General features: G+C 39.9%; 1 protein-coding gene across 5 annotated transcripts in view; it reads right to left on the bottom strand.

The window, feature by feature from the left end:
* TMEM108 (transmembrane protein 108) overlaps positions 1 to 18,767 on the bottom strand; it is a 377,511-nt gene extending 358,744 nt beyond the window's left edge. For all 5 annotated transcript variants that reach the window (XM_054552624.2, XM_024245202.3, XM_009239324.4 and 2 more), the window contains exons 1-2: positions 18,604 to 18,767; positions 11,064 to 11,182 (exon numbers count right to left, since the gene is read on the bottom strand). The gene's annotated coding sequence lies outside the window, so the exon portion shown is untranslated. The remainder of the gene's footprint in view (positions 1 to 11,063; positions 11,183 to 18,603) is intronic.
* Between the last annotated feature and the right edge of the window lie 9,046 nt (positions 18,768 to 27,813).

Below are 27,813 nucleotides of genomic sequence, written 5' to 3'. Positions count from 1 at the left end.
AGGGCTTGTCTAAGCAACCTTGTTAATGTCATGTTGCACTTTATTAAATGATACTCAGAATAAAAAGCTGTTGGAAAACTTCGTTTTAAAGAGGTATTCCTTGCAATCAGAGCATTCTATGTTCACGATAAATCTCACTTTACATGAAAGGAAACAAATGCTGAGAAAATGAATTGGTGCTCAAGGTTGCAGATAGTGGCCATGAAATTGCTGTTAATTTCTGATATGGGCAGATATACCAGGACATTCTGAATGTCCATGAACATAGTTTTCACAATCATAGGTAGAAGGAGGAAAATGTATCTTTAGATGCTCACTGATAGGATTAGGTCTTATCAAAGGAAGACGTGGTTAGGGAAGGTGTGAAAGTGGCAGGTAGAGGACGGCTAACTACAAACTGTAATGTAGACCAGCTCTGGAGTGGCAGGTAGAGGACGGCTAACTACGAACTGTGATGTAGACCAGCTCTGGAATTCTGATGTTCAATCACTTCATCAGCAAGCACATATGCATACTGTTGGGATGAAAAGGCAGAAAATACAACCTGGGCAGGACAGTTCCCTAAGTAACATGCCCATAAGCATCCCATAAGGTAGTTATGATTCCCATTCTAAAAATAAAAACATTGAGGTTGAAATTAAAATATTCTGCCCAAAGTCACACTTCTAAAAAATGATAGGGACAGGATAGAAATGCACATCTATTTGGCTACAGGACCCAAAGTCTATCAATGCTACCAAGTGGTCACTGAAAAGAAACAGGAGCACTCTACATAGGGAGGAGAGAATGGGACCAAGGACCAGTTTGGATAAAAGAGGTTTGCGCATAGAAAGAGAAGAAAGAAATTCAGAAAGAGAAGTTTGAATCAGCCTGTGTCTTTATGCCAACTTATGAAGCACCTTGTCCTGCAGCCAGGTGGGAACCATAGAACCCTGGAAATAAAATAAAGATATAAGAATTGAGGCAAAGAGACTAAAGAACTTAAGGTAACAGGGTTAATGGAAAGAAAAAATGGAGGGGTATGTGGAGAAACACCAGAGGAAACCAAAAGTTAAAATCCAGGACTGTACTAACATGGGATTTTGCTCTCTCAAAGTAAAAATATTATTTTCTAAGTTGAGAGTCTCTAAATAATGTCTAACATTTAATGCCTGGTAAATACTGTTCTAATGACAATAATTAATTTCAGAAGTGATCCAGTAAGTTCTTTCCAGTGGAAAAGAAACAGCTTTTGATAGTCAGGGGAAGCATATTCCTCCCTGTCTGCCTTATTCCTTGTCTGTGATGGGCCCTCTAAAAGGGTGTGCTGATAGGAATGGGTCATGTTTGAGGACATGGCATCAGCCACAGCTTTGCTTGTTTGAAAAGTGAAAGCAAAGATTCAACAGTGGGCATGGAAAGAAAAAGGCTGAGAGGAGCTGCGTCTTTCTGTGGTTCATAGGAAGAATAGGACAGTTCAGGGCTGGGGGTTTCGGTCCTAGGCTCTCAGGGATCTGCATCCAAAGTCCTGCCTCCACCACCCCCAGTGCACATTTATCCTGCAGGAACCTCATGGGGAGTAGCCTATGGCAGGATGGGAATAAAGGATTCAGGATCCCTGGCTCTTGGCCATCTTTCAGAATCTCTCTATACCCTGGAGAGAGCAGATGTTTTTATTGTTGCTAAAGAATCTTCAACAAGGACTGCAAATTAATTCCTGATTCTATGAGAACAAACAAAATTTTGTTTTATTTTTGTAGAAAAATTATATATGCACAAATCTGAGTTAATCTTTCACTTACACTGTAAGATTAATGCTTCTTTAAAGTTAAAATTGAAGATTTTAATCTTCTGGCAACGTGTGTTATCTACATACAAATCTTCCTGTTCAGAAGAAACATGGATATATGTTAAGACCAATTAGATACAATTCTATCTTTTTCCCTTTTTATTTTTAAAAATTCAATACAGGGGATAGGGATCTTCACAGAGTCTGAAGAGAAACTGGAGCAAATGTTTTATCTCTGCACTTTTCACTTCAGCAGTCAGCAGCTGGGTTGAGAAAGTTGATCCCAATCCCCATCACCCTTCAATAACAAACTACATTCTTTCCTCAACCAGCAGGTGAAGAAGCCCTGCTGAACCTCTTCTCTTCAGACTCTCTTTCAACAAAAGCTGCATCTCTCTAAGGAAATACTAACTTGTTCTCTGTATGTGGTGCCACCATGATCCAGCTACTTGAAGGGAAGTGTAAGAGCCTTAAATAATTCAATGAAATGATGGGCTGTTTGTGCTGCCATGGGTCACTCCACTCACAGCTGTGCAGGTCCAAATAGAGCCAGGACCATCATTCTTACCCTGACACAGAGTCGTAAATAAAGACAGAGCCTTCTGAAGCATTAGAATGCATTCCCTTATAAAGTCACACTCAATCACTGGCTCAAATGAAACTAATGCTCCAAGTTCAGGGGGAAAGTGAACAAAACACACTATGTGAGGTAGTAATCCCCAAAATGTCAACATTTGTATGGAACTTATTTTTAGAGTAATAAGCCAAGTTATTTTTCTTTATCACAACTGGAGTCTTACAAACCCAGCTGTTGAACAACACTTGTCGAAGATGTCAAAATGTCTTTCAACATTTAGAAAGTCACCTAGCCATTATTCCTGTGCAACACACTGGTGGCCATAAGAATCAAATTTGACAGATACAAAAAATAAGATATTTGTATGGGAAATACAATTCCCCATTTCCCAATCATCCAGCCCAGCAATTTCCCTACTACTCAGCACTGGGATAGAATCAGACTTCTCAAAAAAACAGATTCATGCTTTTTCACAATTGCTACTAAACATGTGTGCTTTCTGAATAATCTTCCAGTTCTTTGTTGTCTATATAACCCACAAATACTATTTATATTGATTCCAAGAGTTAAGAATTCAGGGTCATTAAACAAGACTGAGGTCTCATGTTCTACCCCGGCACTGCTCTACCCCAGTGGGGTCTCAGTCTACCCCACCATTACCTTCTTCTAGAGAAACTGCCAGGCCCATAGCCCTTACTAAAGCAAATATCCTTAAATCACAGCGTTTGGACCAGGAGAGAGCATCAGCAGCTCTAAAATTGCATGGTATAAAGTTTAACCATCAGGATGATAGTTACTACAAAACCTATCATACTCCTTTTCTTCTTTTGGAGTTTGGTCTATACACAGATCATTGGTTAGGTTGTGGGAACAATAAATGGAAGCAAGAACATAAGGAACAAGAGAGAATCTAAAATGGAAATGCTGAACCACATTAATGATCTAAAAGTAGAATATGGACTGACCAACAATGCTAGTGCAGACACACCCTGGAGTTACAACAGATCAGAACAATCTTCCTGCTCCTAAGTCCTGACTCCAAGAGGTCCAGCTAGACTATTCTCTCATCCTAAAAGCCCCTGAGATTCTTCGCAGACTCGCCACATGACTGAAATTCTGTTTTCCTTATTTTCTCGTGCATCTTTAGTTAAGCCTTCCATTTTTTAAAGTAACTTGAGTTTCCATTCTTGTAATCAAAATAGTCTATGTAGGCCCCTTGGCAAGATGTCTAAAAGTGTTCTCCTTTTCTTTGCTAATTGTAGAACAATTCTCAGATCTCCCAATAGTCTACACATAACCTCACAAATTTAGGGGCTACTTTGCCAATATGTGCAATCACAGAGAAAAAAAGTAAATGGCTGGCAAAGCCTTTCTCCCTTGGATTGTCTGTAAATTTCTCTTACTGATTTTTTCCTCAGTAGATCACTGTCATGTAGACAACAGTCTACTTTCAAATAGATGTAGGAGATTTTGCTGCAGTGAATCAAAATAAAAATGCAGCATCTTGTGGGAGCCTCAGTAGTTCCTCTACTCTCTGTGGCACAGACAACCCCCTATGGTTTCTGGGTTGGTATCAAGCCTCTGAAAGCAAGTCTTGCAGTAGGAGACCCTGATTCTCCTGATCCCAATAGAATAATATTGGCTACCAACAGCACTGCCAGCACCGGGGAAAGATTAGGTGATATTAGAAATTAATGAACCAGACACTCAGAGCACCTGCATCTTCCCTGACTCTAATTACTCCTCCCTCTCCCCATCAAAAAAGAAACAAACAGAAAACCCATCAAACTCATCTCTTTCTAGCAGTCAGTGATTCTCAGTCAGAGGGTATTTGGAAATGTAGGGGGACATCTTGATTGACACAATGACTTGGTTAGAATAATATGGGCATTTTGTGGCCAGAGAGCCCAAACATCCTATAATAGACAGGAAAATTCTACATAACAATGATTCATTCCATCAAAATGCTAATAGCACCCCCCTTGAGAAAACTGAGCCCCCTCCAACATTTAGGGCAGAAAAAAATGAGTAAGAAAGGCAAACCAAAAGGAAAAGAACATTTTAAAAATCTATAGCTAACATCATATTAAATGGTGAGAAACTAGAAGCTAGAAGTTTTCCTACTGAGATCAGGAACAAAGCAAGGAAGTGCCCTGTCACTACTTTTTTTTTTTTTTTTTCAAACATTGTACTAGAAGTCCTGGGTAATGCAATAGAACAATAAAATAAAATAAAATTAAAATTAAAGGAATACAGATTGGGAAGGAAGAAATAAAAGTATCTTTGTTCAGATGATATAATATGATCACCTATGTAGAAAATCTGAAGGAATCAACAAAAACCTTCTGGAACTAGTAAAGCAATTATAACAAGGTTGCAGGATACTAGAATAATATACAAAGGTCAACTGTTTTCCTACATATCAGCAATAAACAAATGAAATTTGAAATAAAAAACACAATACCATTTATATTAGTATCTCCAAAAATGAAATACTTAGGTATAAATCTAACAAAATGTGTACAAGATCTATAAGAGGAAAACTACAAAACTCTGGTGAAAGAACTCAAAGAAGGACTAAATAGATATTCCATGATCATTATAGACTCAATATTGTACAGATGTCAGTTTTTCTCAATTCGTTCTGTAGAATCAACAAAATCCCAATCAAAATCCCAGCAAGTTATTTTGTGGCTACCAACAAATTGGTTCTAATGTGTATATGGAGAGGCAAAACACGCAGAATAGCCAACACAATATTAAAGCAGAACCGAGTTGACTGACACTACCTGACCTCAAGACCTACTATAAAGTGCCATAATCAAGACAGTATGGTATTGATAAAATAAGACCTATAGACCAATAGAACAGAATAGAGAGCCTAGAAATATACCTACATCCAGATAGTCAGCTGATCTTTGACAAAGGAGTAAAGGCAGTACAACAAAGCAACAAATGATGCTGGTAAAATTGGACATCCAATGCAAAAAAAATTAATCTAGACACAGACCTTACACTCTTTATAAAAATTAACTCAAAATGGATCACAGGCCTAAATGTAAAGGACAAAACTATAAAACTCGTAGAAGATAACATAGGAAAAAACCTAAATGACCTTGGGTATGGCAATGACTTTTTAGATACAACACCAAAGGCATGATCCATGAAAGAAAGAATTTATAAGCTGGGTTTCTTTATAATTCAAAATGTCTGTTCTCTGAAACATCAGGTCAAGAGAATAAGAAGAAAATCCACAGTTCGGGAAAAAATATTTTCAAAAGACATATTTGACAAAGGACCATTATCCAAAATCTATAAAAATCTTAAAAGTCGACAATAAGAAAACAACCTGAGCAAAAAATAGTCCGAAGACCTTAACAGATACCTCATCAAAGAAGACATACCGATGGCAAGTATGCATATCAAAAGATGTTCTACATCATATGTTATCAGGGAAATGCAAATTAAAACAACACAACACTGAGCTATCATTACACATTTATTAGAATGGCCAAAATCTGAAATGCTGACAATACCAAATGCTTGCAAGGATGTGGTGCAACAAGAACTCTCATTCATTGCTGGTGAGAATGCAAAACGTTAGTCATTTTGAAAGACAGTTAGGCAGTTTCTTACTAAATAAAACATACTCTCACCATATGAGGCAGCCATCATGGTCCTTGGAATGTTCTCAAAGGAGTTAAAAACTTATGTCCACAAAAAAAAAACTTACACACAGATTTTTATATCAGCTTTATTTGTGATTGCCAAAACATGGAAGCAACCAAGATGTCCTTCAGTAGGTGAATGGATAAACTGTGGTATACCTAGATAATGGAATATTATTCAGTGCTAAAATGAAATGAGCTATCAAACCATGAAAGACATAGAGGAAACTTACATGTTGATTATTGAGTAAAATAAGCCAATCTGAAAAGGCTACATATTACATGATTCCAACTACATGATATTCTAGAGAAGGCAAAACTATGGAGATAGTAAAAAACAAAACAACAACAACAACAAAAAAAATCAGTGGTTTCTGGGGTTTAGTGAAGGGCAAAGGGGTGGGAGATATGAAAAGGCAGAGCATGAAGGATTTTTAGGGCAGTGAAAATACCTATATACTATAATGATGGATACATGTGATTATACATTGGTCTAAAACCAAAGAATGTACAACACCAAGAATATACCCTAATGTGAACTATAAACTTTGGGTGATTATGATGTGTCAATGTAGGTTCATCAGTTCTAACAAATGTGCCATTCTGGTGGGTGAGGCTGACATTGGGGGAGGCCATGCATGTTTAGGGAGTAGTAGGAATAGGAGGTATATGGGAAATCTGTATCTTCCTCTCAATTGTGCTTGAACTTAAAACTGTTCAAATAAATAAATGAGTGAATAAAGTATTTTTAAAGAGAGAAGGAAAGAAAGGCAGGAAGAGAACAAGCAATGCATCCATCAAAAGTAAAACAGCAGGGTTAAGACTACTCAGGGATCAAGTCTAGGTTCTATCCACCTCCTTCCCCTCAACTCCAGCAATACTACTAATTGCCACAAACTCCTTATTCCTATTCCCTCTCCTATGCACAAAAATCCTGGGCTCAGGAAACTTTATATCTTTTAAAAATTGTGTGTCTATATTTCCACATCTTTTCATTTGTTCTAATTATAATTTCTGAGCAACTAATATTGGTAATATTAATACATAATATCAACGGAAAGTTCTTCCATGTTGCCAAAGGGCTTAATTACTAAATCTGTGCTGTAATATGTCTGTTGGAAAACTTGCTTTAGAGACTAATTCTTCAGGGGATAATTCCTCAGCAGTGAAGTTTGAGTATTAATACCCGCTTATGAAACACTTTTTTTGAGCCAAGCTGGAAATTGGAAGTAGGGGAGGTGAAAATTCTCTTGCCACCTCTTCCAGACTCTTTGTAAAGCTCTAGGCAGTATCAAAAGAGACATCTTGCACAAACAAGCCTCACCACGAAGGGTCAGGGCATAGAGAGACCAAATGGAAAAAGACAGCTCAGCAGCCTTGGATTAAAGGGCAAATATTTCAGAGGCTGTGGATTTGATTATGTCAGAGATGTACCCATGGCACTTTCTGTAGCAGACAGATACCACAGCAAGGTAAAAAGTTCAGCAAGATACAGTCACAGACTGAAAAGTTTCCCCAGGATGGAGAAGCCCAAAACTCAATTCTGTTTTAAATGAATTGAGGTCTTGTTATAACAAGAGCATACTATCATTCTAAATGTAAGTTTCTGACAAATATGGGTCTTCACAGGCTAAAACAGTGCTGTCTAACAGATTTCTCTGATGATGGACATGCTCCCTATCTGCAATGTCCAATATGGTAGCCACTAACCACATGTGGCTACAGAGCGCTTGAAATGTGGCTAGTGCAATGAAGAACTGAATTTCAATTTAATTTTAATTAATTTAAACAAGAAAAAGCCACATGTGGCTAGTGGCTACTGTATTAGGCAATGCAGCAAAAGGCTTAAGGCATCATTTGAGAAAATTATCCAAAAGGTTATCACAAGAAAAGCTTATATATGTTCTGACTACCTGGAAAAATACTTTCTCTGTGCCCTCCCCATCATAAACACACACAGACATCATTTGTAAGAAGTAACTACATCAGAAACCACTAATAAAGCAATGCTTCTCAAATTTTAGCATCCATCAGGATCACTGGGAATCTTGTTAAAACACAGATTATTACGCCCACTCCCAGAAATTCTGATTTAATAGGTCTGTACATTTCTAACAAGTATAAATGATTCTCATGCTGCTGGTTCAGAGGCCACACTTTGAGTAGTACTAGAATAAAAACTTCAACATTCAAACACCAGCCTACTCCTAACAAAGTGGAGCTCCTTTCACTTTTCACCTCTCTTCTACACCAAAGTGCCTCTTTCTTCAAGGTACATGGAATCCTTCTTAAACATTCTTATAAGTTTTGCTTAACACCTAGGACTAAAAATGTATGAAGAATGCAAATAAACAAGGCTATCCATGATGGCTTCTCTACATAGTAGATCCAAAATACAGTGCATTTGCTGGAAACTTTGTAAGCAAGTCTAATAATCACAGGGACCAGAAACACAGCAAGGGGGAATGCAAACCTGCCAGGACAGTTTACATCTAATCCCTGCACTGGCCTTGTTTTAGAGCTAAACTGAGCCTTTCTATTAAAATAATGTAGGTTACACTTCAGGTCTAGGTCAGAGTTATGGCCTCTTTGACCATTCCAACACATAGTACTAGAAAACTATCAAAAGAACACGTCATATTAAAACATTTATATTTATAATTCAAAGGGCATACATTAAAGATAATCCCTTTCCATATTCCTAAAGAAGAGAAGAAATAGAAATGTAAAAGTTTCTAGAATAAACACTGATCTCCAAACATTCTCTGGTCTTTATTGTATTGTCTGCAAAAACTGATCTGGACTAGCAGTCATTTGGGACGATAGTTTTCCTTTGGAGGCTATTTCTTTATGTCCTTTGGTCTAATTATACATGAGTCACTTTAACATTAGCAGACCACCTTGTCAAATGCAATTTCCTTGACTGCTCTTTTGAACAGCCTTCTTTCTGCCTCATCCACTCTTCCCTTTTTTTAACTTTGCAAAGGAAAGTTTTCATCCAGAATATATTATCACAATAAACCAGAACATGAAGCCCTTGAATAAACTCAGAGTCCAGCATTCTTCATTATCTCCCATACCACAGACCTTCGCCCTTCTTCAAACTCCACTGTTCCTCAGTTAGTGCCATCACAAGAATTAAGAATTACCCTTGGGTCCTAGAAATTTGGGAAGATGAATATCGCTTCTTAGAAATGACAGAGCCCCCAAGGAGTCACACAGTACTATGTACATTACTTCATTAGACTATTTAGCTATTTATGTGTGTATATTTTACAGATAGGGAAAGTGAAACAAAATGAAGTTAAATGATTAAAATACGATACCAGAGAAATTCAGAGCAAGATTGAATCACTATATCCCTTCAGCAGTGTTTCTCAACCAGGGGCAATTCTGCTCTCCAGGGGACATTTGGCAATGTCTGGAGACATTTTTGATTGTCACAATCAGGGAGGGAGATACTGGCATTTCGTGGGTGGAGTTCAAAGACACTGCTGAACATCTTACAATGCACAGGACACTCCACACAAGAATTGCCTGGCTCAAAGTGTCAATAAATAGTGTAAGGTTGAGAAACTAACTCTGGTCCACTGGCATCTCTAGCATTGCTTTATTTGACCCCAAATCAATAATTAAAGAATGGCTCCCTCCACAATGTAGTCCTTGTATAGTATTTACACAGCAACATACCAGCCAAGTGCTATTTCTGACATGCTATACTTTTTAGTTACTTTTAAAATAGAGGATATACATGATATACTTTTAAAATAGAGGATATACAGGATATAGAGGAAACTGAGCAAAGTTAGCAAAGACCAGCTCCTTTCTCTTAATGAGAAAATCTAGCAAAGACCAGCTCCTTTTCTTAGCAACCTCCAGGTGCTGAGCTATAGTCTGCATCGGGTTGCTCACCTGGACTCTTCTGCTGATGTACTTTGCAGCTGCCTTTTCTTTGCTTTATCTCCAAGCATGTGCATCACTTTAGAGCAATAATGATGTACATTTATTGGAATCTCCAGAGATCTCCATCCTCTAATTGTCTATTTTGTTCAGTAAATTGTACTCATTACTGAGCCACATGAGGCCCCTAAAGATACCAGCCTTTTCTAGATGCCCTCTGTCTGAGCCTGGATAATGGGACATTATCTAGCAAAGGTTCAGCAGTATTGAGCCAAGCTGCTTAAAACAACCCTTCAGTTAAGTATGTTTCTTTAACCTCCTATCCCTCATTCCTAACCATCCTTAGCTTTTCTTATATTTATATGAATCATAATTTTGCCTTCAAGGAGTCTGATTTTAGTTTAAGCTCTAGAAATTGGAGAGCTCGGAAAGGATGTGATGTCCTTTCCACACCAAACAGTTAATTTCTCCTTCTGGTCTCAAAAATCTGCAACACAAGTGAAAATTCAAAGCCAGTTTTGGTTATAACTTTGCCAGTGCCCACACGCATTGTACTAGAGGCTGCAAATAGATGAGGCATGAATGGGCATGTGACTTCCAGTGATGCTGGATAAAATAAAATGAAACAGGCAAAACCATGTACTTTGCTAGTGCTATTATACACCAAATCTGGAATTTTCAACACTTTGAGAAGTTATTTCCTTCACTAAAAAAAGTGATTAATGAAGGAAAAGTTAAGCAGAGTAATCAAAGAAGAAAGAAGGTGGTAGGTGAGGGAAATAGGAGCTACCAGAGCTAACATATGATGTGGCTATAAGGAAATGATAATCAGGCCCGGTTCCCATCTTTACAGTGTACCTCAAGAGGGCTCAACAGCCCCTCCCATATAAATCACACTCTAAACAGACTCACTAAAAATTCCGGTTTTGAAATATTTCCATGCATAGATTCCATCCCATCACCTCGGTCATGTTTTTCTCTTCATAACTGCTGATTTGCATGGTATCTATGAGTTGAATCAATAAAGGCTTTTAGGAGCCTTTCACAGACAGGGCATCATATTGCACTGACTCCAAGAGACAGGTGAGACAATAGCCTCTATGAATTGGAAAAGCAAGAAAAACAATGGCAGAGAATGCCTTTGCCTTACCCTGGAGTAGAGGGTGTGGAAGCCTTCAAACGCACTTACATCCACATGACCCATCGGCTCTGCTGCTTTTCACTGCTCATTCATTTCTGCATGTTGGATGACCACCAATCTATCACCAACTGGCAAAGATGAAAATGAAAAAATACATTAGGCCAAAGGAACTTCAAGTCCCAAGTCACTGCTGAAGTGAATATGAGAGTAGACTAAGTGCTTACCCAAACATGTATAATAGCTCAAGTTCAATAAAGTTTATTTCTGATTCATGTATGCATACTGGACAGGTGAACATGTAGGTGGGGTGGACCTAATGCAGTGATCCAGGTACCCAGGCTGACAAAAGTCCTGCCATGTTTAAAACATAATTTCCAAGGTTGCCCTATGGGTCCTCTCCATTGCAGTCAGCTAAGAATGGAAAACAGTATGAAGAAGCTTGCATGAGCATTCTCTGTGCTTTTTTTCCTAGAAGTGGATGACAATACTTTTCCACTTCCATCACATTCTGTTGGTTGGCTAAAACTCAATTACACAGTCACACTTAACCTTATGGGCTGCAGGGCAGTGACCAGACTCTATTGTACAAAAGTGACTTCCGCCCAATCATGAAGACAGCATTAAGTTTAGAGTAGAGGGTTCTGAGTGAGACACTAGCACAGTAACCTTGACTTAGTTACTTAACTACTCTGAGTCTCAGTTTCCTCAACTGTAAAATACTGTTCCTCTCTCATAGGGCCAATATAAGACTCAAAATGGGCCAGGTGTGGTGGCTCACGCCTGTAATCCCAGCACTTTGGGAGGTTGAGGTAGGCGGATGACAAGATCAGGAGATCAAGACCATCCTGGCTAACATGGTGAAACCCTGTCTCTATTAAAAAATACAAAAAATTAGCCGGGCGTGGTGGCGGGTGTCTGTAGTCCCAGCTACTTGGGAGGCTGAGGCAGGAGAATGGCGTGAACCCAGAAGGCAGAGCTTGCAGTGAGCCGAGATCACGCCACTGCACTCCAGCCTGGGCAACAGAAAAAAAAAAAAAGCAGCACTTCAGAATTTTTTCTAAGAGACAGGGTCTCACTCTGCACTGTGTGATCACAGCTCGCTGCAGCCTAAAACTCCTCAGCTCAAGTGATCCTCATACCTCAGCCTCCTGGGTAGTTAGGGCTATAGAAATGTGCCACCAGGCCCAGCTAATTTTTTCTTAAATGTATATAGTGATGGAGTCTCACTATGTTATCCAGGGTAGTCTCAGACTCCTGGCCTCAAGCAATTCTCCTGCCTCAGCCTCTCAAAGCACCAACTTCTTCTCAAAGGCACGAGCCACCAACTTCTTGGACTTTAAGGTGCCTGTGCATCCTCAAGGCGTCTTGATAAAAATGCAGGTTCGGGTTTGTTAGGTCATGGGTGAAGCCAGAGATTCTGCATTTCTTACCAGCTCCCACATAATACTGATGCTGCTGTCCTTTGGCATTTTGAGTAGAAAATAGATACAGAATTAGAGAACATTTTTGAAAACTATAAAATGATTTGCAGATATAAAGAATTATTATCCTGGCACTAAATGATTATAAATAAATTCCCAATTAGGCAGCATTTTTTAGGATATGTTTAGTCTGGGTACCAGGTACAATTTCTTAGAGTCACAGGATTTTGGAACAGGAAACAATTAAAGTAGTCACTACTCTCTCCCCTTATTTTCCAAACAAGGAAACAAGCTCAGAGAAATCAATCATGCCCCCAAAATCTCACAATAACTCAGCAATATACTGAGATTAGAATGCAGAAAATTGACATTACATAACATAATTAGGTTATTACATAAACCCAATTATAACCTTCTAAAGAAGAAAAGGTAATTTTTATTCTTCTACTAAAGCAATAATAAATATTACTTTGGCCAAAAAGATACATAGCCAAAAAGATGCCAGCAGGTGAATTCACCAACATGGGTCACCATGACACCAAAAGTAGGCAAGGTGTCACAGGACACAAGGCAAGAGATTTTCAAGCAAATGTTCTTCAAAATTCAAAAATTTTGCATTTTTTAAACAAGGATTTTTATTTCCAATATATACAAACTCCCAGTCACTCCTATTTGGAAACAATTAGGAAAAGCGAGAATTGGGGATTGCAAATAGAAAAGGAAAATAATTAGCCAAGGAGGAGTAGCAATTTCTGTGGTAAACCCTGGGTACAAATAAAGGAACCTAAAGATTTTAATTCCTAGCATGTAAATTATTTTGCCTCTCTGGGATCATGGTGGGTCCCAGAAGCCTAGAGTTGAACATGAGGTGTAGTACCTCAGAAGTAAAAAACTCCAAGTCATGAATTAGAAGGGAACTGAACATCTGGAAGTCAAGTCAGATTGGGGGAGAAGGGAGCCTCTTAGTGTGCATGTCATCGCCAACAAAGCGACATGAATTTGAAAGTGTTTTGGTAAAATTAGGAAAGAGTACTTATTGAGGAAGGAATGATAAATGGAAATCAATACTCGCATATACATCATTAATTTAAGATGGGTAAAATGCTATTAGCATCATTTAGTGAGCAATTTTTTAAAAGGTAAAAATGTTCCTACAAACTTCAATAAGTTTACCCCATATTTTATCTCTAACACTCTTCCACCCTAATGTCTTTTAGCTCCTCAGACTAGAACTCAGAATTCTTACCCTATTTTGTGTGTGTGTGCCACAGACCTCTTTTGTAGTCTCTTGAAGCCTAAGGACCTCCTTCTCAGAATTATGTGTGAAATGTATAAGATAAAATACATAAGATTACAAAGAAAGTGAATTATATGAAAGATTCTCCTATCCAGAGAGACGTTGGGGAGTCCATGGACCCAACTTAAGAACATCTGATTGAGGAATGATTCTTCTAGGATGATGAAAGTTTTTTCTTACAAGAAACAGCATATACAGAAAAGTTTTTAAAGCCTAAAGATGCGCAGTAAAAAATCCTGCTCACAATCAATCAGTGAAGAAAAGAATGAGCTGCAAAGAGAAGCCTGACCTTGAATTTCTGCCAAAACTCAAAGCTATTCATGCTGTTGCTTTAAAGCCCTACATTAAGGAATTACTCAGAAAATTTTCTTGGCCCTAGTCCTGTAGACACAGCATATTCTGTGGCCTGATGGCAGATGAAATAAAGCAGCATTGGAGAAGGGAAAACTATATTGAGTCCTGAGCTTGCATCCTAGTCCTCCAACTAGTTCTCTGCCACTAACTAGCTCTGTTACCTTGGTCAAGAAACTCAACTCTGAACTGAACTGTCTATAAATTGAGAAGGTTAAGTTAAATCATCTTCAACAGTTTCTTCCTACTCTGAACTGTTAGGATCCTAAGATAATGCACAACCATTTCTCTGGGAAGAAACATTAGCAAGACTTCTTTTTGCCCTAAGCTCACAGTATGAAAATATTTTCTAAATAATTTTTAGTCTTCAGAAATAACTTATGAGAATCACCTAACCATATAACTTTAGACTTGGAAGAGATTTTAAGAGACATCCACCATCTCATCAATCTCAGTGAACAGGTGAGAAAAGTAAGGTTCAGAAAGGTGAATAGATTTATTTTTAGTCACATAATAAGGTGGCATTAATGGACTGTTGGCCTACCACTATCTAGCACAAGCAGGATTTTAGTATTCAGCATTGGTAGTAAAGACAAGCTCATCAGTTCACTTGGAGAGATAGAAAGAAACCTCAAATAACCTAAGCCATAGGATGTGAACTACACAAAGCAGCAGGTGACTGGGGTAATGGCACCTAGAGGTAGCATCCTATACCTCAGGCAGAGTCAAAGCCGCGGCCCTCATTATACCCTATAACCTTCCCATCTCAAAGAACAGTAAATAACAGCTAGAGAACAAAGAATAGTTATTTCAAAATAGGTGGATGGATGAATTAACCCTGACTAATAACATCATTAAAACCAAAGCACAAGTTTGGGGCTGCTAATATAATATTGAAAGGTCCGCATTAACTAAGAAGATCTAAAAACATGTTAGGAATTTTAAGTTTTAGAAGAAACGAATTAAGAATTATTTTGACCTATCTTCTGTGGACAACCTCGAAATATAGTGACTACTTTATCAGCATTATTTTTACTAATACTCTCACTGCTGTCTTCAGAGCATGTACTTACCAGCTACTGTTCAGGTTTAAAAGTCACATGTACATTTCCATAGTCCCATCTATGTGTGTAGACTAGCTTCACATGCAAATAATTAGAAACGATTAAGTTGTTGGAAATTTGGATCAAATCATGATTATTATGTTTAATTAACCAACAATACGTATGCCGGGTGCGTTTAAAGCCTATGCTATGATGCTTGTCGGTTTACTCTCTGCCTTCTCCCTTCAGAAACACACATGTACGGTCAATGTAATCACAGCCATTCCTCAATCCCCATGACACACATTATTCCTACTTTATGTAAACAGTTATGGCTTTCAGAACTATTTTCTTTGAGATTTTGTTTGAGGGCTGACATAGCCTTTCAAAATCTTCTGACTAGAGGCTACACACTGCTGGTTTGCCAGCTCCATAGTTCAGCTCCTCCAGGAATTCCCAGAGGCAGCAGTGCCATCTACTGGTAAAGAGGGTACAACTTGTTTTCTGGGAGTCTTGGGGGTGACACAAGCCAAGAACATGAAGGAACGGCAGCCTAGATTTAGGTCTCTGTGAGCCCTTCTTTTCTCAAGCACATTACAAGCATAACTGATGCTTACAACCTGAGACATGTAACTACCACAGGAGCTTTCATCGTGTGAATGGCAGGTCCTCTGGAAGCCACATAAAGTCAGCCAGGCTAGCCAATGAGGCAGCTCTGCCTTGAAATGCCTCCTCAAGGATCCAAAAGCAGCCAGCAGAGCCCCACTGAATTAAACATTTCCTGACTCTCCTCTTTCCCCAATGCTTCCCTATCAGATGATCTCACCCAGTGCCCCCACCTGTGGCACTGTTATCCAGCTGTATCTTACAGCGTGTGTCCTAAAGAAGGTACTCGGATCCCTCTCAATATGAAGGCTCTTATACTTACACAATGTGACACAGATCCTCCTCAAAGGACACTACTGCTTAGGCATGCAGGTCGGACTCTAATCTCTCTCATTCACTCTCTATGTTCCCCGTCCCTGACCCAGGGGACAGAAACCACAGAAAGGAAATGATTTTGTTGTTGCTTTGAAAGCAACACTAGTGGGCTTTTATTGAATCAGAGAATAAAACCTTGTCCTATAGGTCACTGAAGTACGTTGCTAGATGGACTAAGCCTGTCAATCTTTTTGTTGTCCCTTGCATAACCTAATCAGTGTTTCCTAACTTTTTCAAAATCCCTGCCTCCCTTCCGCAGGCCAAACAAACAACGCATACCCTTTGTAGTTTATGGAACAAAGATTAGTTTCTTTCCTCTGAAAATAAGTGTATACTATGCCACCTGCCTCACCCTCAGCATTATGTTCTCCCCTCTACTCCATGCCACTTAAAAAAAAAAAAAATCTCTAGCCCGGCATGGTGGCTCATGCCTGTAATCCCAGCACTTTGGGAGGCTGAGGCAGGTGGATCACGAGGTCAGGAGTTCAAGACCAGCCTGGCCAATCTGGTGAAACCCCGTCTTTACTAAAAAATACAAAAATTAGCCAGGCATGGTGCCTCACACCTGTAATCCCAGCTACTTGGGAGGCTGAGGTAGGAGAATCGTTTGAATCCAGGAGGCGGAGGTTACAGTGAGCCAAGATCGCGCCACTGCACTCCAGCCTGGGTGACAGAGTGAGACTCCGTCTCAAAAAAAAAAAAAAACTCTGATAAAGTTTTAAATTATTCCCACTAATTTGGTTTGTGTGACAGTCTATCAGGTGACAACCTATATTTCACTTTACTAGGGTCATTTGTGATATTCTAAATGAGCTTTGCAGCAACTTGTTCTTTTACTTTCATTCATCTCAGAAAACCGACAAAATTTGATTTCCTGTGGCTGATAAACCTGAATTTGATCCCCCTAACAAATTTAGGTGTTCCCTCTTAAAAAAATATATTTATCTTGCCTAGTAAACTTTATTCTTGGCAAGTGTGGGCATTTCACAGGCATGGGGTGTGTTTTAGAGGTTTGAAATCAGGTCATTTCCTAAAGAAACATGATGTTGTACAGGGAATGAAAGAGCTATAAAGGGCTTTGAAGGTATTAGGATGTCTCCAAGGGACAAGGTAGAGAGACCCTTGTCCATCTCATACCAGAAAGAGTTCTTAATAAATTACGTGGAAACTCCAGAACACAGTAATATCTTTATAATGAGTTAGTTGAACCATTTCTTACAGAGTAGATTACCAGGTGTATCCCACAAATCAAGAAGTTAACCCGTGGAAAATTGAAGGGACTTTTTACGTTTGCCGATGAGCTGTCTGGGGAAATGGAAGAGAGGCAGGGAATACCTTGCATAGCTTAACTTGCTCTTAAGTTCCTGGACATACCTTCCCCTTTTTAAAGTATGATTGAAAGGCAACAATCCTTCTCCCCCGGACTCCTATACAAACCTCTTTTGGCAGCCAAATGGTCTTCATCGAGCACACACTTTTCAAAGAATTAAGGAGGTCTGAGTAGGTTTAGTTTAGACCCTGCCTTCCCTCTCCCCACAACCCAGTAACATGCTGAAAATAAGTAATAACCTTCCTGGGTACCCCCAGAAAAACCTGTTTGCAGAAACTACAACACTTCCTCCGAAAAAAAACCTATCTTCTTAAGGAAGAATCTCAGTGTGGTGGTCTGGTCTGCAGTTCACTGCAGGCATTTCCCTCCTCACCATTTACCAGTCATCAGTTAACGCTGCATCTGAAATTCGTTTTTGTAGACTCTCATTTAGACCGGCTCCACCGGTGCCCAACTGCTTAAAAAAAATAGCCCCTGAACCAATCTCTGGATTCCTCCAGCACGCTCAAAGCGTTCAATTTCGCTGAAACTCTGGGGTGAAAACCGCCAGGTCCAGCGGGCAGAGCAACCTCCCGGGCAGCACCGGGGCTCCGTCCCCGGCGAGGCCGCCGGTACCTAGGCAGGAGGGCTCTTCGCACAGCTGCGCTAGGAATTCGGCTTCGCTCGCGGCCGCGGGATTAGTTCGAGTCCCACGGGCTGGCCAAAGTGACACTACATTTCTTCTTCTTCGTTCTCCCATGTGACAGGTCCCCCTGCATTAAAGCCACCTCCTCCTCGGCCCCAGCCCAGGTCCAGCGCCCCTGACGCCCGCGCCCCATCACCCGCACCCTCCACCTGGGGAGGGGGTTCATGCCATCAACCCTCCGGGCGGGAAACAAAGGCGGAGGCAGGGCTGCCAGGTGGGCAACTCCCCTCGGGCATACCCGTCACGCAGTGGGGAGGATGGGAAGGTGCCTGAGAGGATAGGAAAAGGGAAACCAAGGCAACCGGGACTGCATCCTCTCTGAAGCTGGGCTCCCGGGGCAAGCTGACCCCCCACCTCCCCGCGCCCCGCCCAGCCCTGCCTCACCCGATTGCCGGGACCCAGCATGGGAAGGACTGGGGGCCGCCCCGGAGCGCCGCTTACCTCGGGAGAAGCGCTCCGGCTCCCTCCGACGGCTCAGGAGAAAGCCCCACCGCTCGCGCACGCGCTCTCGCGCACTCGCGCCTTCGCCCCTCGGGCCCCCGCGCGCGCCCCTCCGACCGGGCTCTGGCCCGCCCCGGCCTTGTCCGTCAGCGTCCGCGACAGCCAATCCAGTCGCACGGAAGGCTCAGCGCCGGTCACGTGGTGAGACCAGCCAATCACCAAATTGCCCTCGGCAGCGCCCGCTCCGATGTCTCTGGGGGTTCGGTTGCTACCTAGCAGAGCGGGTGCGAGGCGGGCACAAAGGGTCTCTGTTTTCGGGGACTACGTGGCACTCAGTTGATCAATTACCAGATCAATTGACTTCTCAAATTCTAATATAAATAAGAATCACTTGACTATCTTGTTAAAATGCGGATTCTGATCCAGAAGGTCTGTGGGGACCTGAGATCCTGCATTTCTAATAAGCTCCCAGGTGGCGATGACGAAGCTCTTGGTCGGAGGATCACGCTTTGAATTGCACCTGTCCGAAAGTAATGGCTGTAGCCCCAGCTCCACGTAATTTGAAACTTGCACGACCTTTCTTGTCCTTCTTCCACTGATGAGAAGCGTTCCTGTGGCTACATGGGGTGTCCCGGTGATGCTTACAGTTTGGGCACCAGCTGAGAGAAGGTGTGTTTAATCCCCACATTACCCATCCTTGGTCTATGGAGCAGCAATCATGCCAACTTGGTGACTGGAGTGTGGAACCAGAAGTGGAGACGGAATGGCCATGAAAGAGAACACTGTGTCTACGTTAATCCTAAAGGGTTGGGCGTGTGTGTCTGAGTGGCGCGGTGCCAGACACTTCGCCAGAGAAGTGGTATAAGTGGTCCCTGCTTCTCAAAACGTAACAATCTGTTGTAGGCTATACAGGCTAGTTTAGAAAGAAGCATGTGGAGAAAACATCCGGGAAGCTAACGGTCACAGCACAAATCCAGGCATAAGCTAAAGAGGTTGTAAAATAATATGCCTTGGGGATCTTAAAAACTGTCCAAATATTCTTCTGTCAGTAATTCCAGAGTCAAGAAGTTAAGACTCCCACTGGTCCTGTCATCTCTCAAATTTGACCTAAGGACTCAGTGTTTTCGGACTGGCCAGCTAGAACCTTTGTCGTTCAGCGTAGCCAAGCTCTTATTACCCAGTAGTGTACCGCCGTGGTTCAAGATTCTTAAGTGCTGAATTCTCCAAAACCTTCATCTCTCATCTCTTCAAACCAGGTGGTATAACCCTGCTTCAGCATTTCTCTCTCACTACCAAGGTGATCAAACTGTCGCTTAGAGAAAACTTCACCTTTGTCAGTGTGTCCTGAACTTCTCTGGCTTCTCATCCCCAGAAGTGAAGCCCACCTAGCAATCTCAGACATTGTTCATCACATTGTCCCTATCAGAGATGGCATCGCACAAAATTCAGAGTTTCTGGGAACATGTTAAACCTGTCACAGCAATGGTTCTGGCTACAGCAGGAGTAAAGAAATGTCTAAGCAAAGAAAAATGTTTTGAAAGCCTCAAAAAAAGTTTGTTTGCTGTCATTAAACCAGTGGTTCTCAAGCCTGGCTGGATGGTAAATATTTATGGAAATAGATTGTGGGGCCCTGTGCCTGGAGATTCTGATTGGGATGAGAAGTGGGGCTTGGGCAGCTATAGGTTTAAAAAGTTCTACTGGCGATTTGATATCCATCCATGCTTGAGAACACCTGCATAAGCTGCTAGATCGATAGACGCATTTTTTAACGGGGAAAACTAAGCTCTGCAACACAAATCACTAATGACATACACACTCTGTAAACAGAAGAAAGTTTCCACATAATTTTTGAGAACTGATTTTTAAAGGCCAAAAATAATTCATAGGTAATAAATACTCCAAAGACTAGTCAATGGAATAAATTGAAAAGCTAGGTCCACGACTAGGTTTAATTTCAATTGATTAACTAAATATTTCTAAAAGAACGTATTGCCTTTTGTTAACCATGCCAAACTGATAAACTCTCTGGTAATAGCTTTACTTGTTTTATGCCCTTCTTAACTAAAACAGATTTCCATTTGAGCATTTATTTTTATTTTTTAGTTCCGGGGTACATGTGCAGGATGTGCAGGTTTGTTACAAAGGTAAACGTGTGCCATAGTGGTTTGCTGCACCTAGCAACCCATCACCTAGGTGAGTCTATTTCAAAGATTCCAAGGATTCCCAATTCTCTTTACTGGCGTTTTACCAAATTCTGTTACTTTTTAAAAGGGATTAGTGCCTGCACCTTGGAAAACTATTGTACAAGCTTTTTTATGGCGTGATATTCAATGTAGTGGAATATGACCTACTTAGATTTTAACTAAATTAGTGAGATCCTCTCAGAACATTCTACCAACACCAGCCATCTTACTCAAAAGTGACTTTATTTGTGACACCAGAAATATGGAAGCCCAATGTGTGAGCCTGCAAACTAGCTTCCCTCCTTCTGTGACACTTTTAAAAATATATTTCACAGCATTCAAATGGGGGAGAAATTTTTCTCACCTTGTAAACTTGCTTTATCTATTGAGTAAAACAAGGACAGTTTTCACTGCTACTTAACTGAGTAATGTAAATTTTTAACTAGGAAAAAAGCATTTATTTTTCTCTTTGTGGGTGTCATTATTACAGAAAGAAGCAACAAGAAACAAAGACTCTTGCTTGAGGATATGAATTTGAAAAAAAAAATCCAGGCTGTCGTTCATTCTCTGTTTTTCAGTCTACTTGCCTCATATATATAACCTGGTTTTCCTGTCTTGGGAAATGGATATATTAGTAACCTGATATGAGTTAGCTCAAACCAGGTTTCCTACCCCTTAGTCCAGAAATTGCTCAGCAAGAGATTTAGGTATATTTGAAAAGAAAGAAAAAGATAGATATAAGCCATCCACCATTTTGCCAAGTCCCAGAAATCCACCCATTGTTGTATTATTATTAGAACCCCCATAGACTGCTTTATAATTGCTAATTACCTTTTTATCTCTCTGACAATAAATAGCTTCTCTAAACTTGATTGATTTCATTCATGAAGACCAATAGATTACCCAAGGTTCTAGTCTCCATCTGTAATACAAATCCTGGCAGGATAACATTTTGTATCTATGTATCTGTGTTTTAATAACTGATACTTTTATCCCTTTACTGTGACTGTGTACAGATTTAACCCAACCACAAGGCATTTTTGTAGAAAACTTGGTTTTCTTTATATTCTCTATAACGAATGTTAAGAATATTAATATTCGCTTTTATACTTTCACAAAACAATTTAGACTTAAAATATGTGTAGATAATATATACCTCTCTGTACCTCCCCCAACTTAAGAAATCAAGCATTATACATACAGTTGAAGACCCCATGTGCCTCTCCCAACAAGCTGATTTTTTTTTAATGGAGATTTCATAATTAGCAAGCTTATTCACCAAGGAGAGATAATGGTTTATGGAAGGAACACCTATCTCATGCATGTAATAGACAATACAAGTGTAAATGGGCAAAAGTCTTACTGAATAAAATGTTTGGACATTCCAAACTGATACAAGAAATAGCTAAGAAAGCTGGAAATCACCTGTGGTTCAAAACCTGTGCCTTACAATTACGAACTGGACATGGGAAGCAGGTAAGCTTCAGAAAACAACAGTTTGGAGCAGAGATAAGGTGAGGATTCAGGTTTCATTCATTCAATCAACACACTACATGAGCCTTGTCTTTTAGCTTATTGTAAGAGAAGTAAGCTACCACAATTCAAAATAAAAACTTTTATGTTACAAGTGAGGTGCATAACACTATAAGATCGCGTAGAGATGGAGTACCAATTCTGACTGATGAAATCAGGGAAAGCTTTCTGCAAGAAATTACACATGAACTGAATTCCGAGGTTGTAGGAGTTAACCAGCTGTTATGGACTGTTTCTCCCCAAAATTCATATGTTGAAACCTCCCATCCCCAGTGGGATGATGTTGGGAGGTGGGGCCTTTGGTAGGTAATTAGGATTAGATGAGGTTGTAATGGTAGAGCCCTCATGAATAGGATTAATGCCCTTTTTAAAGTCTCCAGAGACTTGCTTCTGCTCTCTGCCATGCGAGGATACAATAAGAAGTCAGCAGACTCTCATCCAGAAGAAGACCCTCACCAGCACTTATCCATGCTGGTACCCTGATCTCCAGCCTCTTGACCTGTGAAAATAAATTTCTGTTGTTTATAAACCATCCAGCTTATGGCACTTTGCTATAGCGGCCCAAATGGACTAAGATGCCAGCAAAGGGCAAAAGAAAGGTGTTCTGGGCCTAGGGAACAGCCCACATGAAAGCGTAAGAGCATAGAACATTGGGAAAGAGAAAGTAGTGTAATTTAACTGGGTTTAACAGGAGAAGGGGAAAAAATGATGATTGAAAGATGGGACAAAGACCAGAACTGAAAAATTGCAAATGCATGATATGCCATTCCTCCCTCCTCCTGTACATATGGCAGATAATCAATCATAGTATTCAACTCTGTTATAGTGATTATGAGTAGAATCTAGGGCTATATGGTATGGGTTGAAATCCCAGCTCCTCCAGCTGTGTAAACCCAGACAATTTGGCCCCTGGAAGATACTGGATAAATGATTCACAAAGTTGTCTCACCTGTAAAATGGAAATAATGGCAATACAAGTAGAGTGGTCCCTCCTCGTCTTCAGGGAATATGTTCTACAAACCCCAGTGGATGCCTGAAACCCCGGATAGTACCCAAATCCTATATATGTATATGACTTTTTTTCCTACACATACACACCTGTGATAAAGTTTAATTTCTATATTAGGTACAGCAAAAGATTAACAACAATAATAAGATAGAACAATTATAACAATACACAGAAATAAGAAGTTATGTGAATGTGGTCTTTTTCTCCAAATGTCTCATTGTGCTATACCTAGGGTAACTGAAACCATGGAAAGCAAAACCGCAGATAAAGGAGGACTACTATACTTGTCTCTTATAGTTGTTTTCATTTGTTTGTTTTTGAGGCAGAGTCTTACTCTGTTGCCCAGGCTGGAGTACAGTGGTGCTATCTCGGCTCATTGCAACCTCCTTCTCTGGGTTCAGGAGATTCTCCTGCCTCAGCCTCCCGAGTAGCTTGTATTACATGTGCGCACCACCATGCCCAGCTAATTTTTATAATTTTTTAGTAGAGATTGCCATATTGGCCAGGCTGGTCTTGAACTCCCGGCCTCAAACAGGCCACCCACTTTGGCCTCCCAAAGTGCTGGGATTATAGGCATGAGCCACTACACTGTCTTATAGTTGTTAATGAGCTAATTAAATAATACAAAGTGCTAAAGCAGTATTTGCATGTAGGCAATGCTAAATAAATGATAGGTATTATTAATATTATTCTCCTAAACCTGAATGTAGCTTCATACTCATCAACACATTGTTATTGGCATCCCTCTTCAACCAATCAGAATGGGCACCCAGGGAGAACCTCCTTGCCATCATGGTTTCTGACACAACTCTGACTTAGAGCTCATCGTAATGCCCCTTATGTATGACAATTCTTATTCACATTTAAGCAAGTTCTTATGATAAAATGTTTCTCTCAGTGCAAAACAAGTCATAAAAAACTAGCGGCTCTCATACCTAAGTATTTTCTTGGAAACTTAGAAATTATTTTTACTGATTTTCTTATGTATAATTTTTAAATAAAACACATCATACTCTAAGTAGTTTGGACTTTTTGTTCCTTAAATGCATTACTTCTCACTTGCTCAGATTCACGTTTACATACCATTTTATGGCTATGCCTCCTGAATTTCTGAACTCTATTCTCATCAGCTTGCAATTCTTATGTAGAGGATCTTAGCATTTCTACCAAGATGTAATTATCATGACTAATTGCTGGGCCTGGGATGTCTTTCATGCATGCATTCATTCCCATTCAGAAACGCTTCTAGGATTCTCTATGGTGAGTATGAGCCAGACTAGGAGCTGAGGCTACAGGATCAAGCAGACAGGCATGGTTTTCACCTAGGGAAAGTTTAATATCCTCTGCCTATCCTTTAAGCACCACCCTTCAGGCTGAGAAGCTCTGTGAGCCCTGTGGTGGCACCACTGATGCCCCACCAAGATCTCCTTGGGTCCCTTTTAACAACTCTGTGCACCCATTTCTGAGCCTCTGCTCCCTTGGCTGAGTTCTTCAGAGAACTACCTGGCACCACTTCACCTGTATGAAGAACCAAACATGCCTAAGAGAGTATACCACCATTAGCAATGATTAACAGGTATACATGCAAAAACCCAGCTTCTTTCCTTCAAAGTGTGACAATCTCTAAGGTGTCATTTATACTACAGAGCTCCCTGCATGGTCAGGCTGTCTCTTGCTTGATATCCGATCCCTACTTGACTCTTATGGGTCCTCCTGGATGTTATTTCTTTATAAATCACCTATACTTGAATACTTGGCTCAGGGTCTGCTCCTGGGAAAACTCAGCTTATGGTCACCCCTTTGCTTATTATTAAGATGTAGCATTCATCACATTGTATTTTCTTAGTCTAAGTTATGTTGTATACTCTATATTGTAAGATGCATGAGGACAAAGACCATGATTCATTCAACTTTGAAACTCCCCAAACTATGGCCCATAGCTGGAGCCCAGTCAATCTGTTTAATTAGCTTGAGTTGAAATGTCTCTGGTATGTTTTCCACACAATTTCTACCCCTCACTATTCACTTCTCTGATCTCATCCCCACTTCTCTGCCCCATGATAACACAGCTCTGGCCACCTTGGCCTTCTTAACTGCTTCTCAAATATACCAAATTCACTCTTGTTTCTGGCCGTAATACTTTGTCCTTCACCACCACCACCTTGCAGCTGTTGCTTCTTCAGGACCCTCCCTCACTTGCTAAATTTAGGTCTCTGCTCTGAGGATTCCTTGTCAGAGAGTCTTTCCTTGGTGAAATGATCCAAAGTAGCATTCCCTCCCACAACTGTCACTCTCTAACCCAAGCCTTTCTCAACTTAGGGTTCCTTGAGAAAATTAAGCCCTGTAGAAAATGATTTCAATGAGTGCTTTCTTTAGTCTCCCAAAGTACACAGTTGGTGTCATTCTATTTGCATAGGAGAGAAGTTAATTCATTCTATGCAAAATGTGCCTTAGGGCATTAGAGTTTTATTCTCTGGTAGAACTGGTGGAAAAGGGCTGCTCTAAATTATTATCCTACTTTTTTCTTCTTACCTCTTATCAACATCTGATGAATTATTTCTTTGTTGTCTCCCTACCCTGCTCTCTTTAGAATATAAGCACATGAACTTCGATTCTTATCCCTGCTTATTTCCAGGGTCTAGAACTGGTACACAGCCAGCACTCAAAAAGTATCTGTTGAATGAACTTCACAGGATCCATTTGTGTTGTAACTTTTAATAACGTTTTTATGTTAAAACAATTCAAGTTACAACTTCTCCATGCAGAAAAAAATTTATATTTCAGATTACCGGAGAGGAATTATGACAGAAAATTCTAAATAGAATTGGGAAAGCAAAAAAAAAAATTTGTCCAGATGATAATAATGAAAGGCTTTAATTATCCAAACACAGAGCAGCCAACTGTTCAGTCAGGAGGAGAGGTGCGAGAGGCAATGGGAATAGATGTCAATAAACTGAGAACTGCTTTCTAAACCCCACAAGGAAAGGAATGGAGGGAACTCTCATCCTAAACAGGATCAGAAATGGACCCAAGAGATTGTGTTGGGTGAACCGCTAAGTAAAAACTAATAAAGTAATTAATTTCTACATCCTCATGGGACAGGGGAAAACCATGAAACAAATTGCACACACTTTAGATTTTTTAAAGGGAAATATGATAAATATAGTCTCTATTTAGGAGACATTTGAAATAAAAAACTTTAAAAAGTCAACAACCCACAAGAAAAGCCTAAATACTTTGTTGTTATTGTTGTTTGCTTTCCACGATAAGCATATACCAAGGAATAAAAATAACAACCATTAGAGGTAGGAATTAAAAAGAGAACTATTAGAGCCATATAAATTATCAGAGAAAAGAGGGCATTTCCCTGCCAAACGGTAGTTCATGTGAAGAGAAGAAAGAAACCCAGTCAATTATAAAGAAGAAGAAGAAGAACTACAAAAAAACTTTTAAAGCACCTTGCAAATGTCTCCAAAACCAATAAAAGGGATTATTTTAACATGCCAGAGGAAGGAAGTCACTCAAAGAATAAATGGAATACTTTGATCTTGGTGAGATAAAGGATTTGCTCAAGAATGGAAAAGGGCATATTTCACAGGCTGAATTATTTGCCCCAAATTAAGATATTGAAAAGATGATATAGAGACTTCCTTTTCTATGATATCCCCAAAGGTGCACTAGTTAGAATTACTTTAGTGATTGAGGATACTTTGCAAGGCTGAACAAAATCCATATGGACAAGCCATCAGGACTGAGAGATGGGGAACCTCCTGGCTCAAATGAATGATTTGTATCACAAATATGTAGCTGTTCCCCATTCATATGAAGGGGTTCTGAAGGGCCTGAAAAAAAATTTCAAAGATTATTTTTGTTTAAATATTCAATGATTTTTAGCTTCCATTATAGGCTCTATGACTTTACCAAACTTGAAATTAAATTGACTTAATGAAATGGATATTTGACTGGACCTGATAAAAATTGTATGTGGCCATGTTCTTTCTGTTTCTTCTTATCTCTCTTGACATTAACTATCACTTGTGAATTTACTGACCAATTACACTTAAAGTTACAGGTTTAAAACAAACCGAAAGCCTGACACATAATAACATTCAATAACTGTTACCTGCTTTAAAATATTTTTTAGTAAATAAATAAAAATACCAAAACCAAAAAATTAAAATAAAATCCAAGCTGTCTTCCCCTCCCTCTTTATTTTTTCTTTTTTGTGCTTTTCTCTCTGTTGGAATTCTATCTGCCATCTCCAGCTGTATAAATAATGGCCCACTGATGAAAGTTTCTACTAACAAGGGGCCCCAAAACATGGCCCTAATATGTTCTGATAGCTACTGATGCTTAAGAATTCATCCTAAGAGAATCTCAAAGTACCAAAAGCCATTGCATTAGAAAGAATATTCAGGTTTTCTGTTTTCAAAGATTTAAAAAATACGTATTTTCTTTTAGCTAGATCCCTCTCCCCAATGTTAT

Source organism: Pongo abelii, chromosome 2 (genome assembly GCF_028885655.2).
Source record: "Pongo abelii isolate AG06213 chromosome 2, NHGRI_mPonAbe1-v2.0_pri, whole genome shotgun sequence".
Lineage (NCBI taxonomy): Eukaryota > Metazoa > Chordata > Mammalia > Primates > Hominidae > Pongo > Pongo abelii.
The sequence above is the reverse complement of the archived record's forward strand: the minus strand, read 5'-3'. Positions and strand labels throughout refer to the sequence as shown.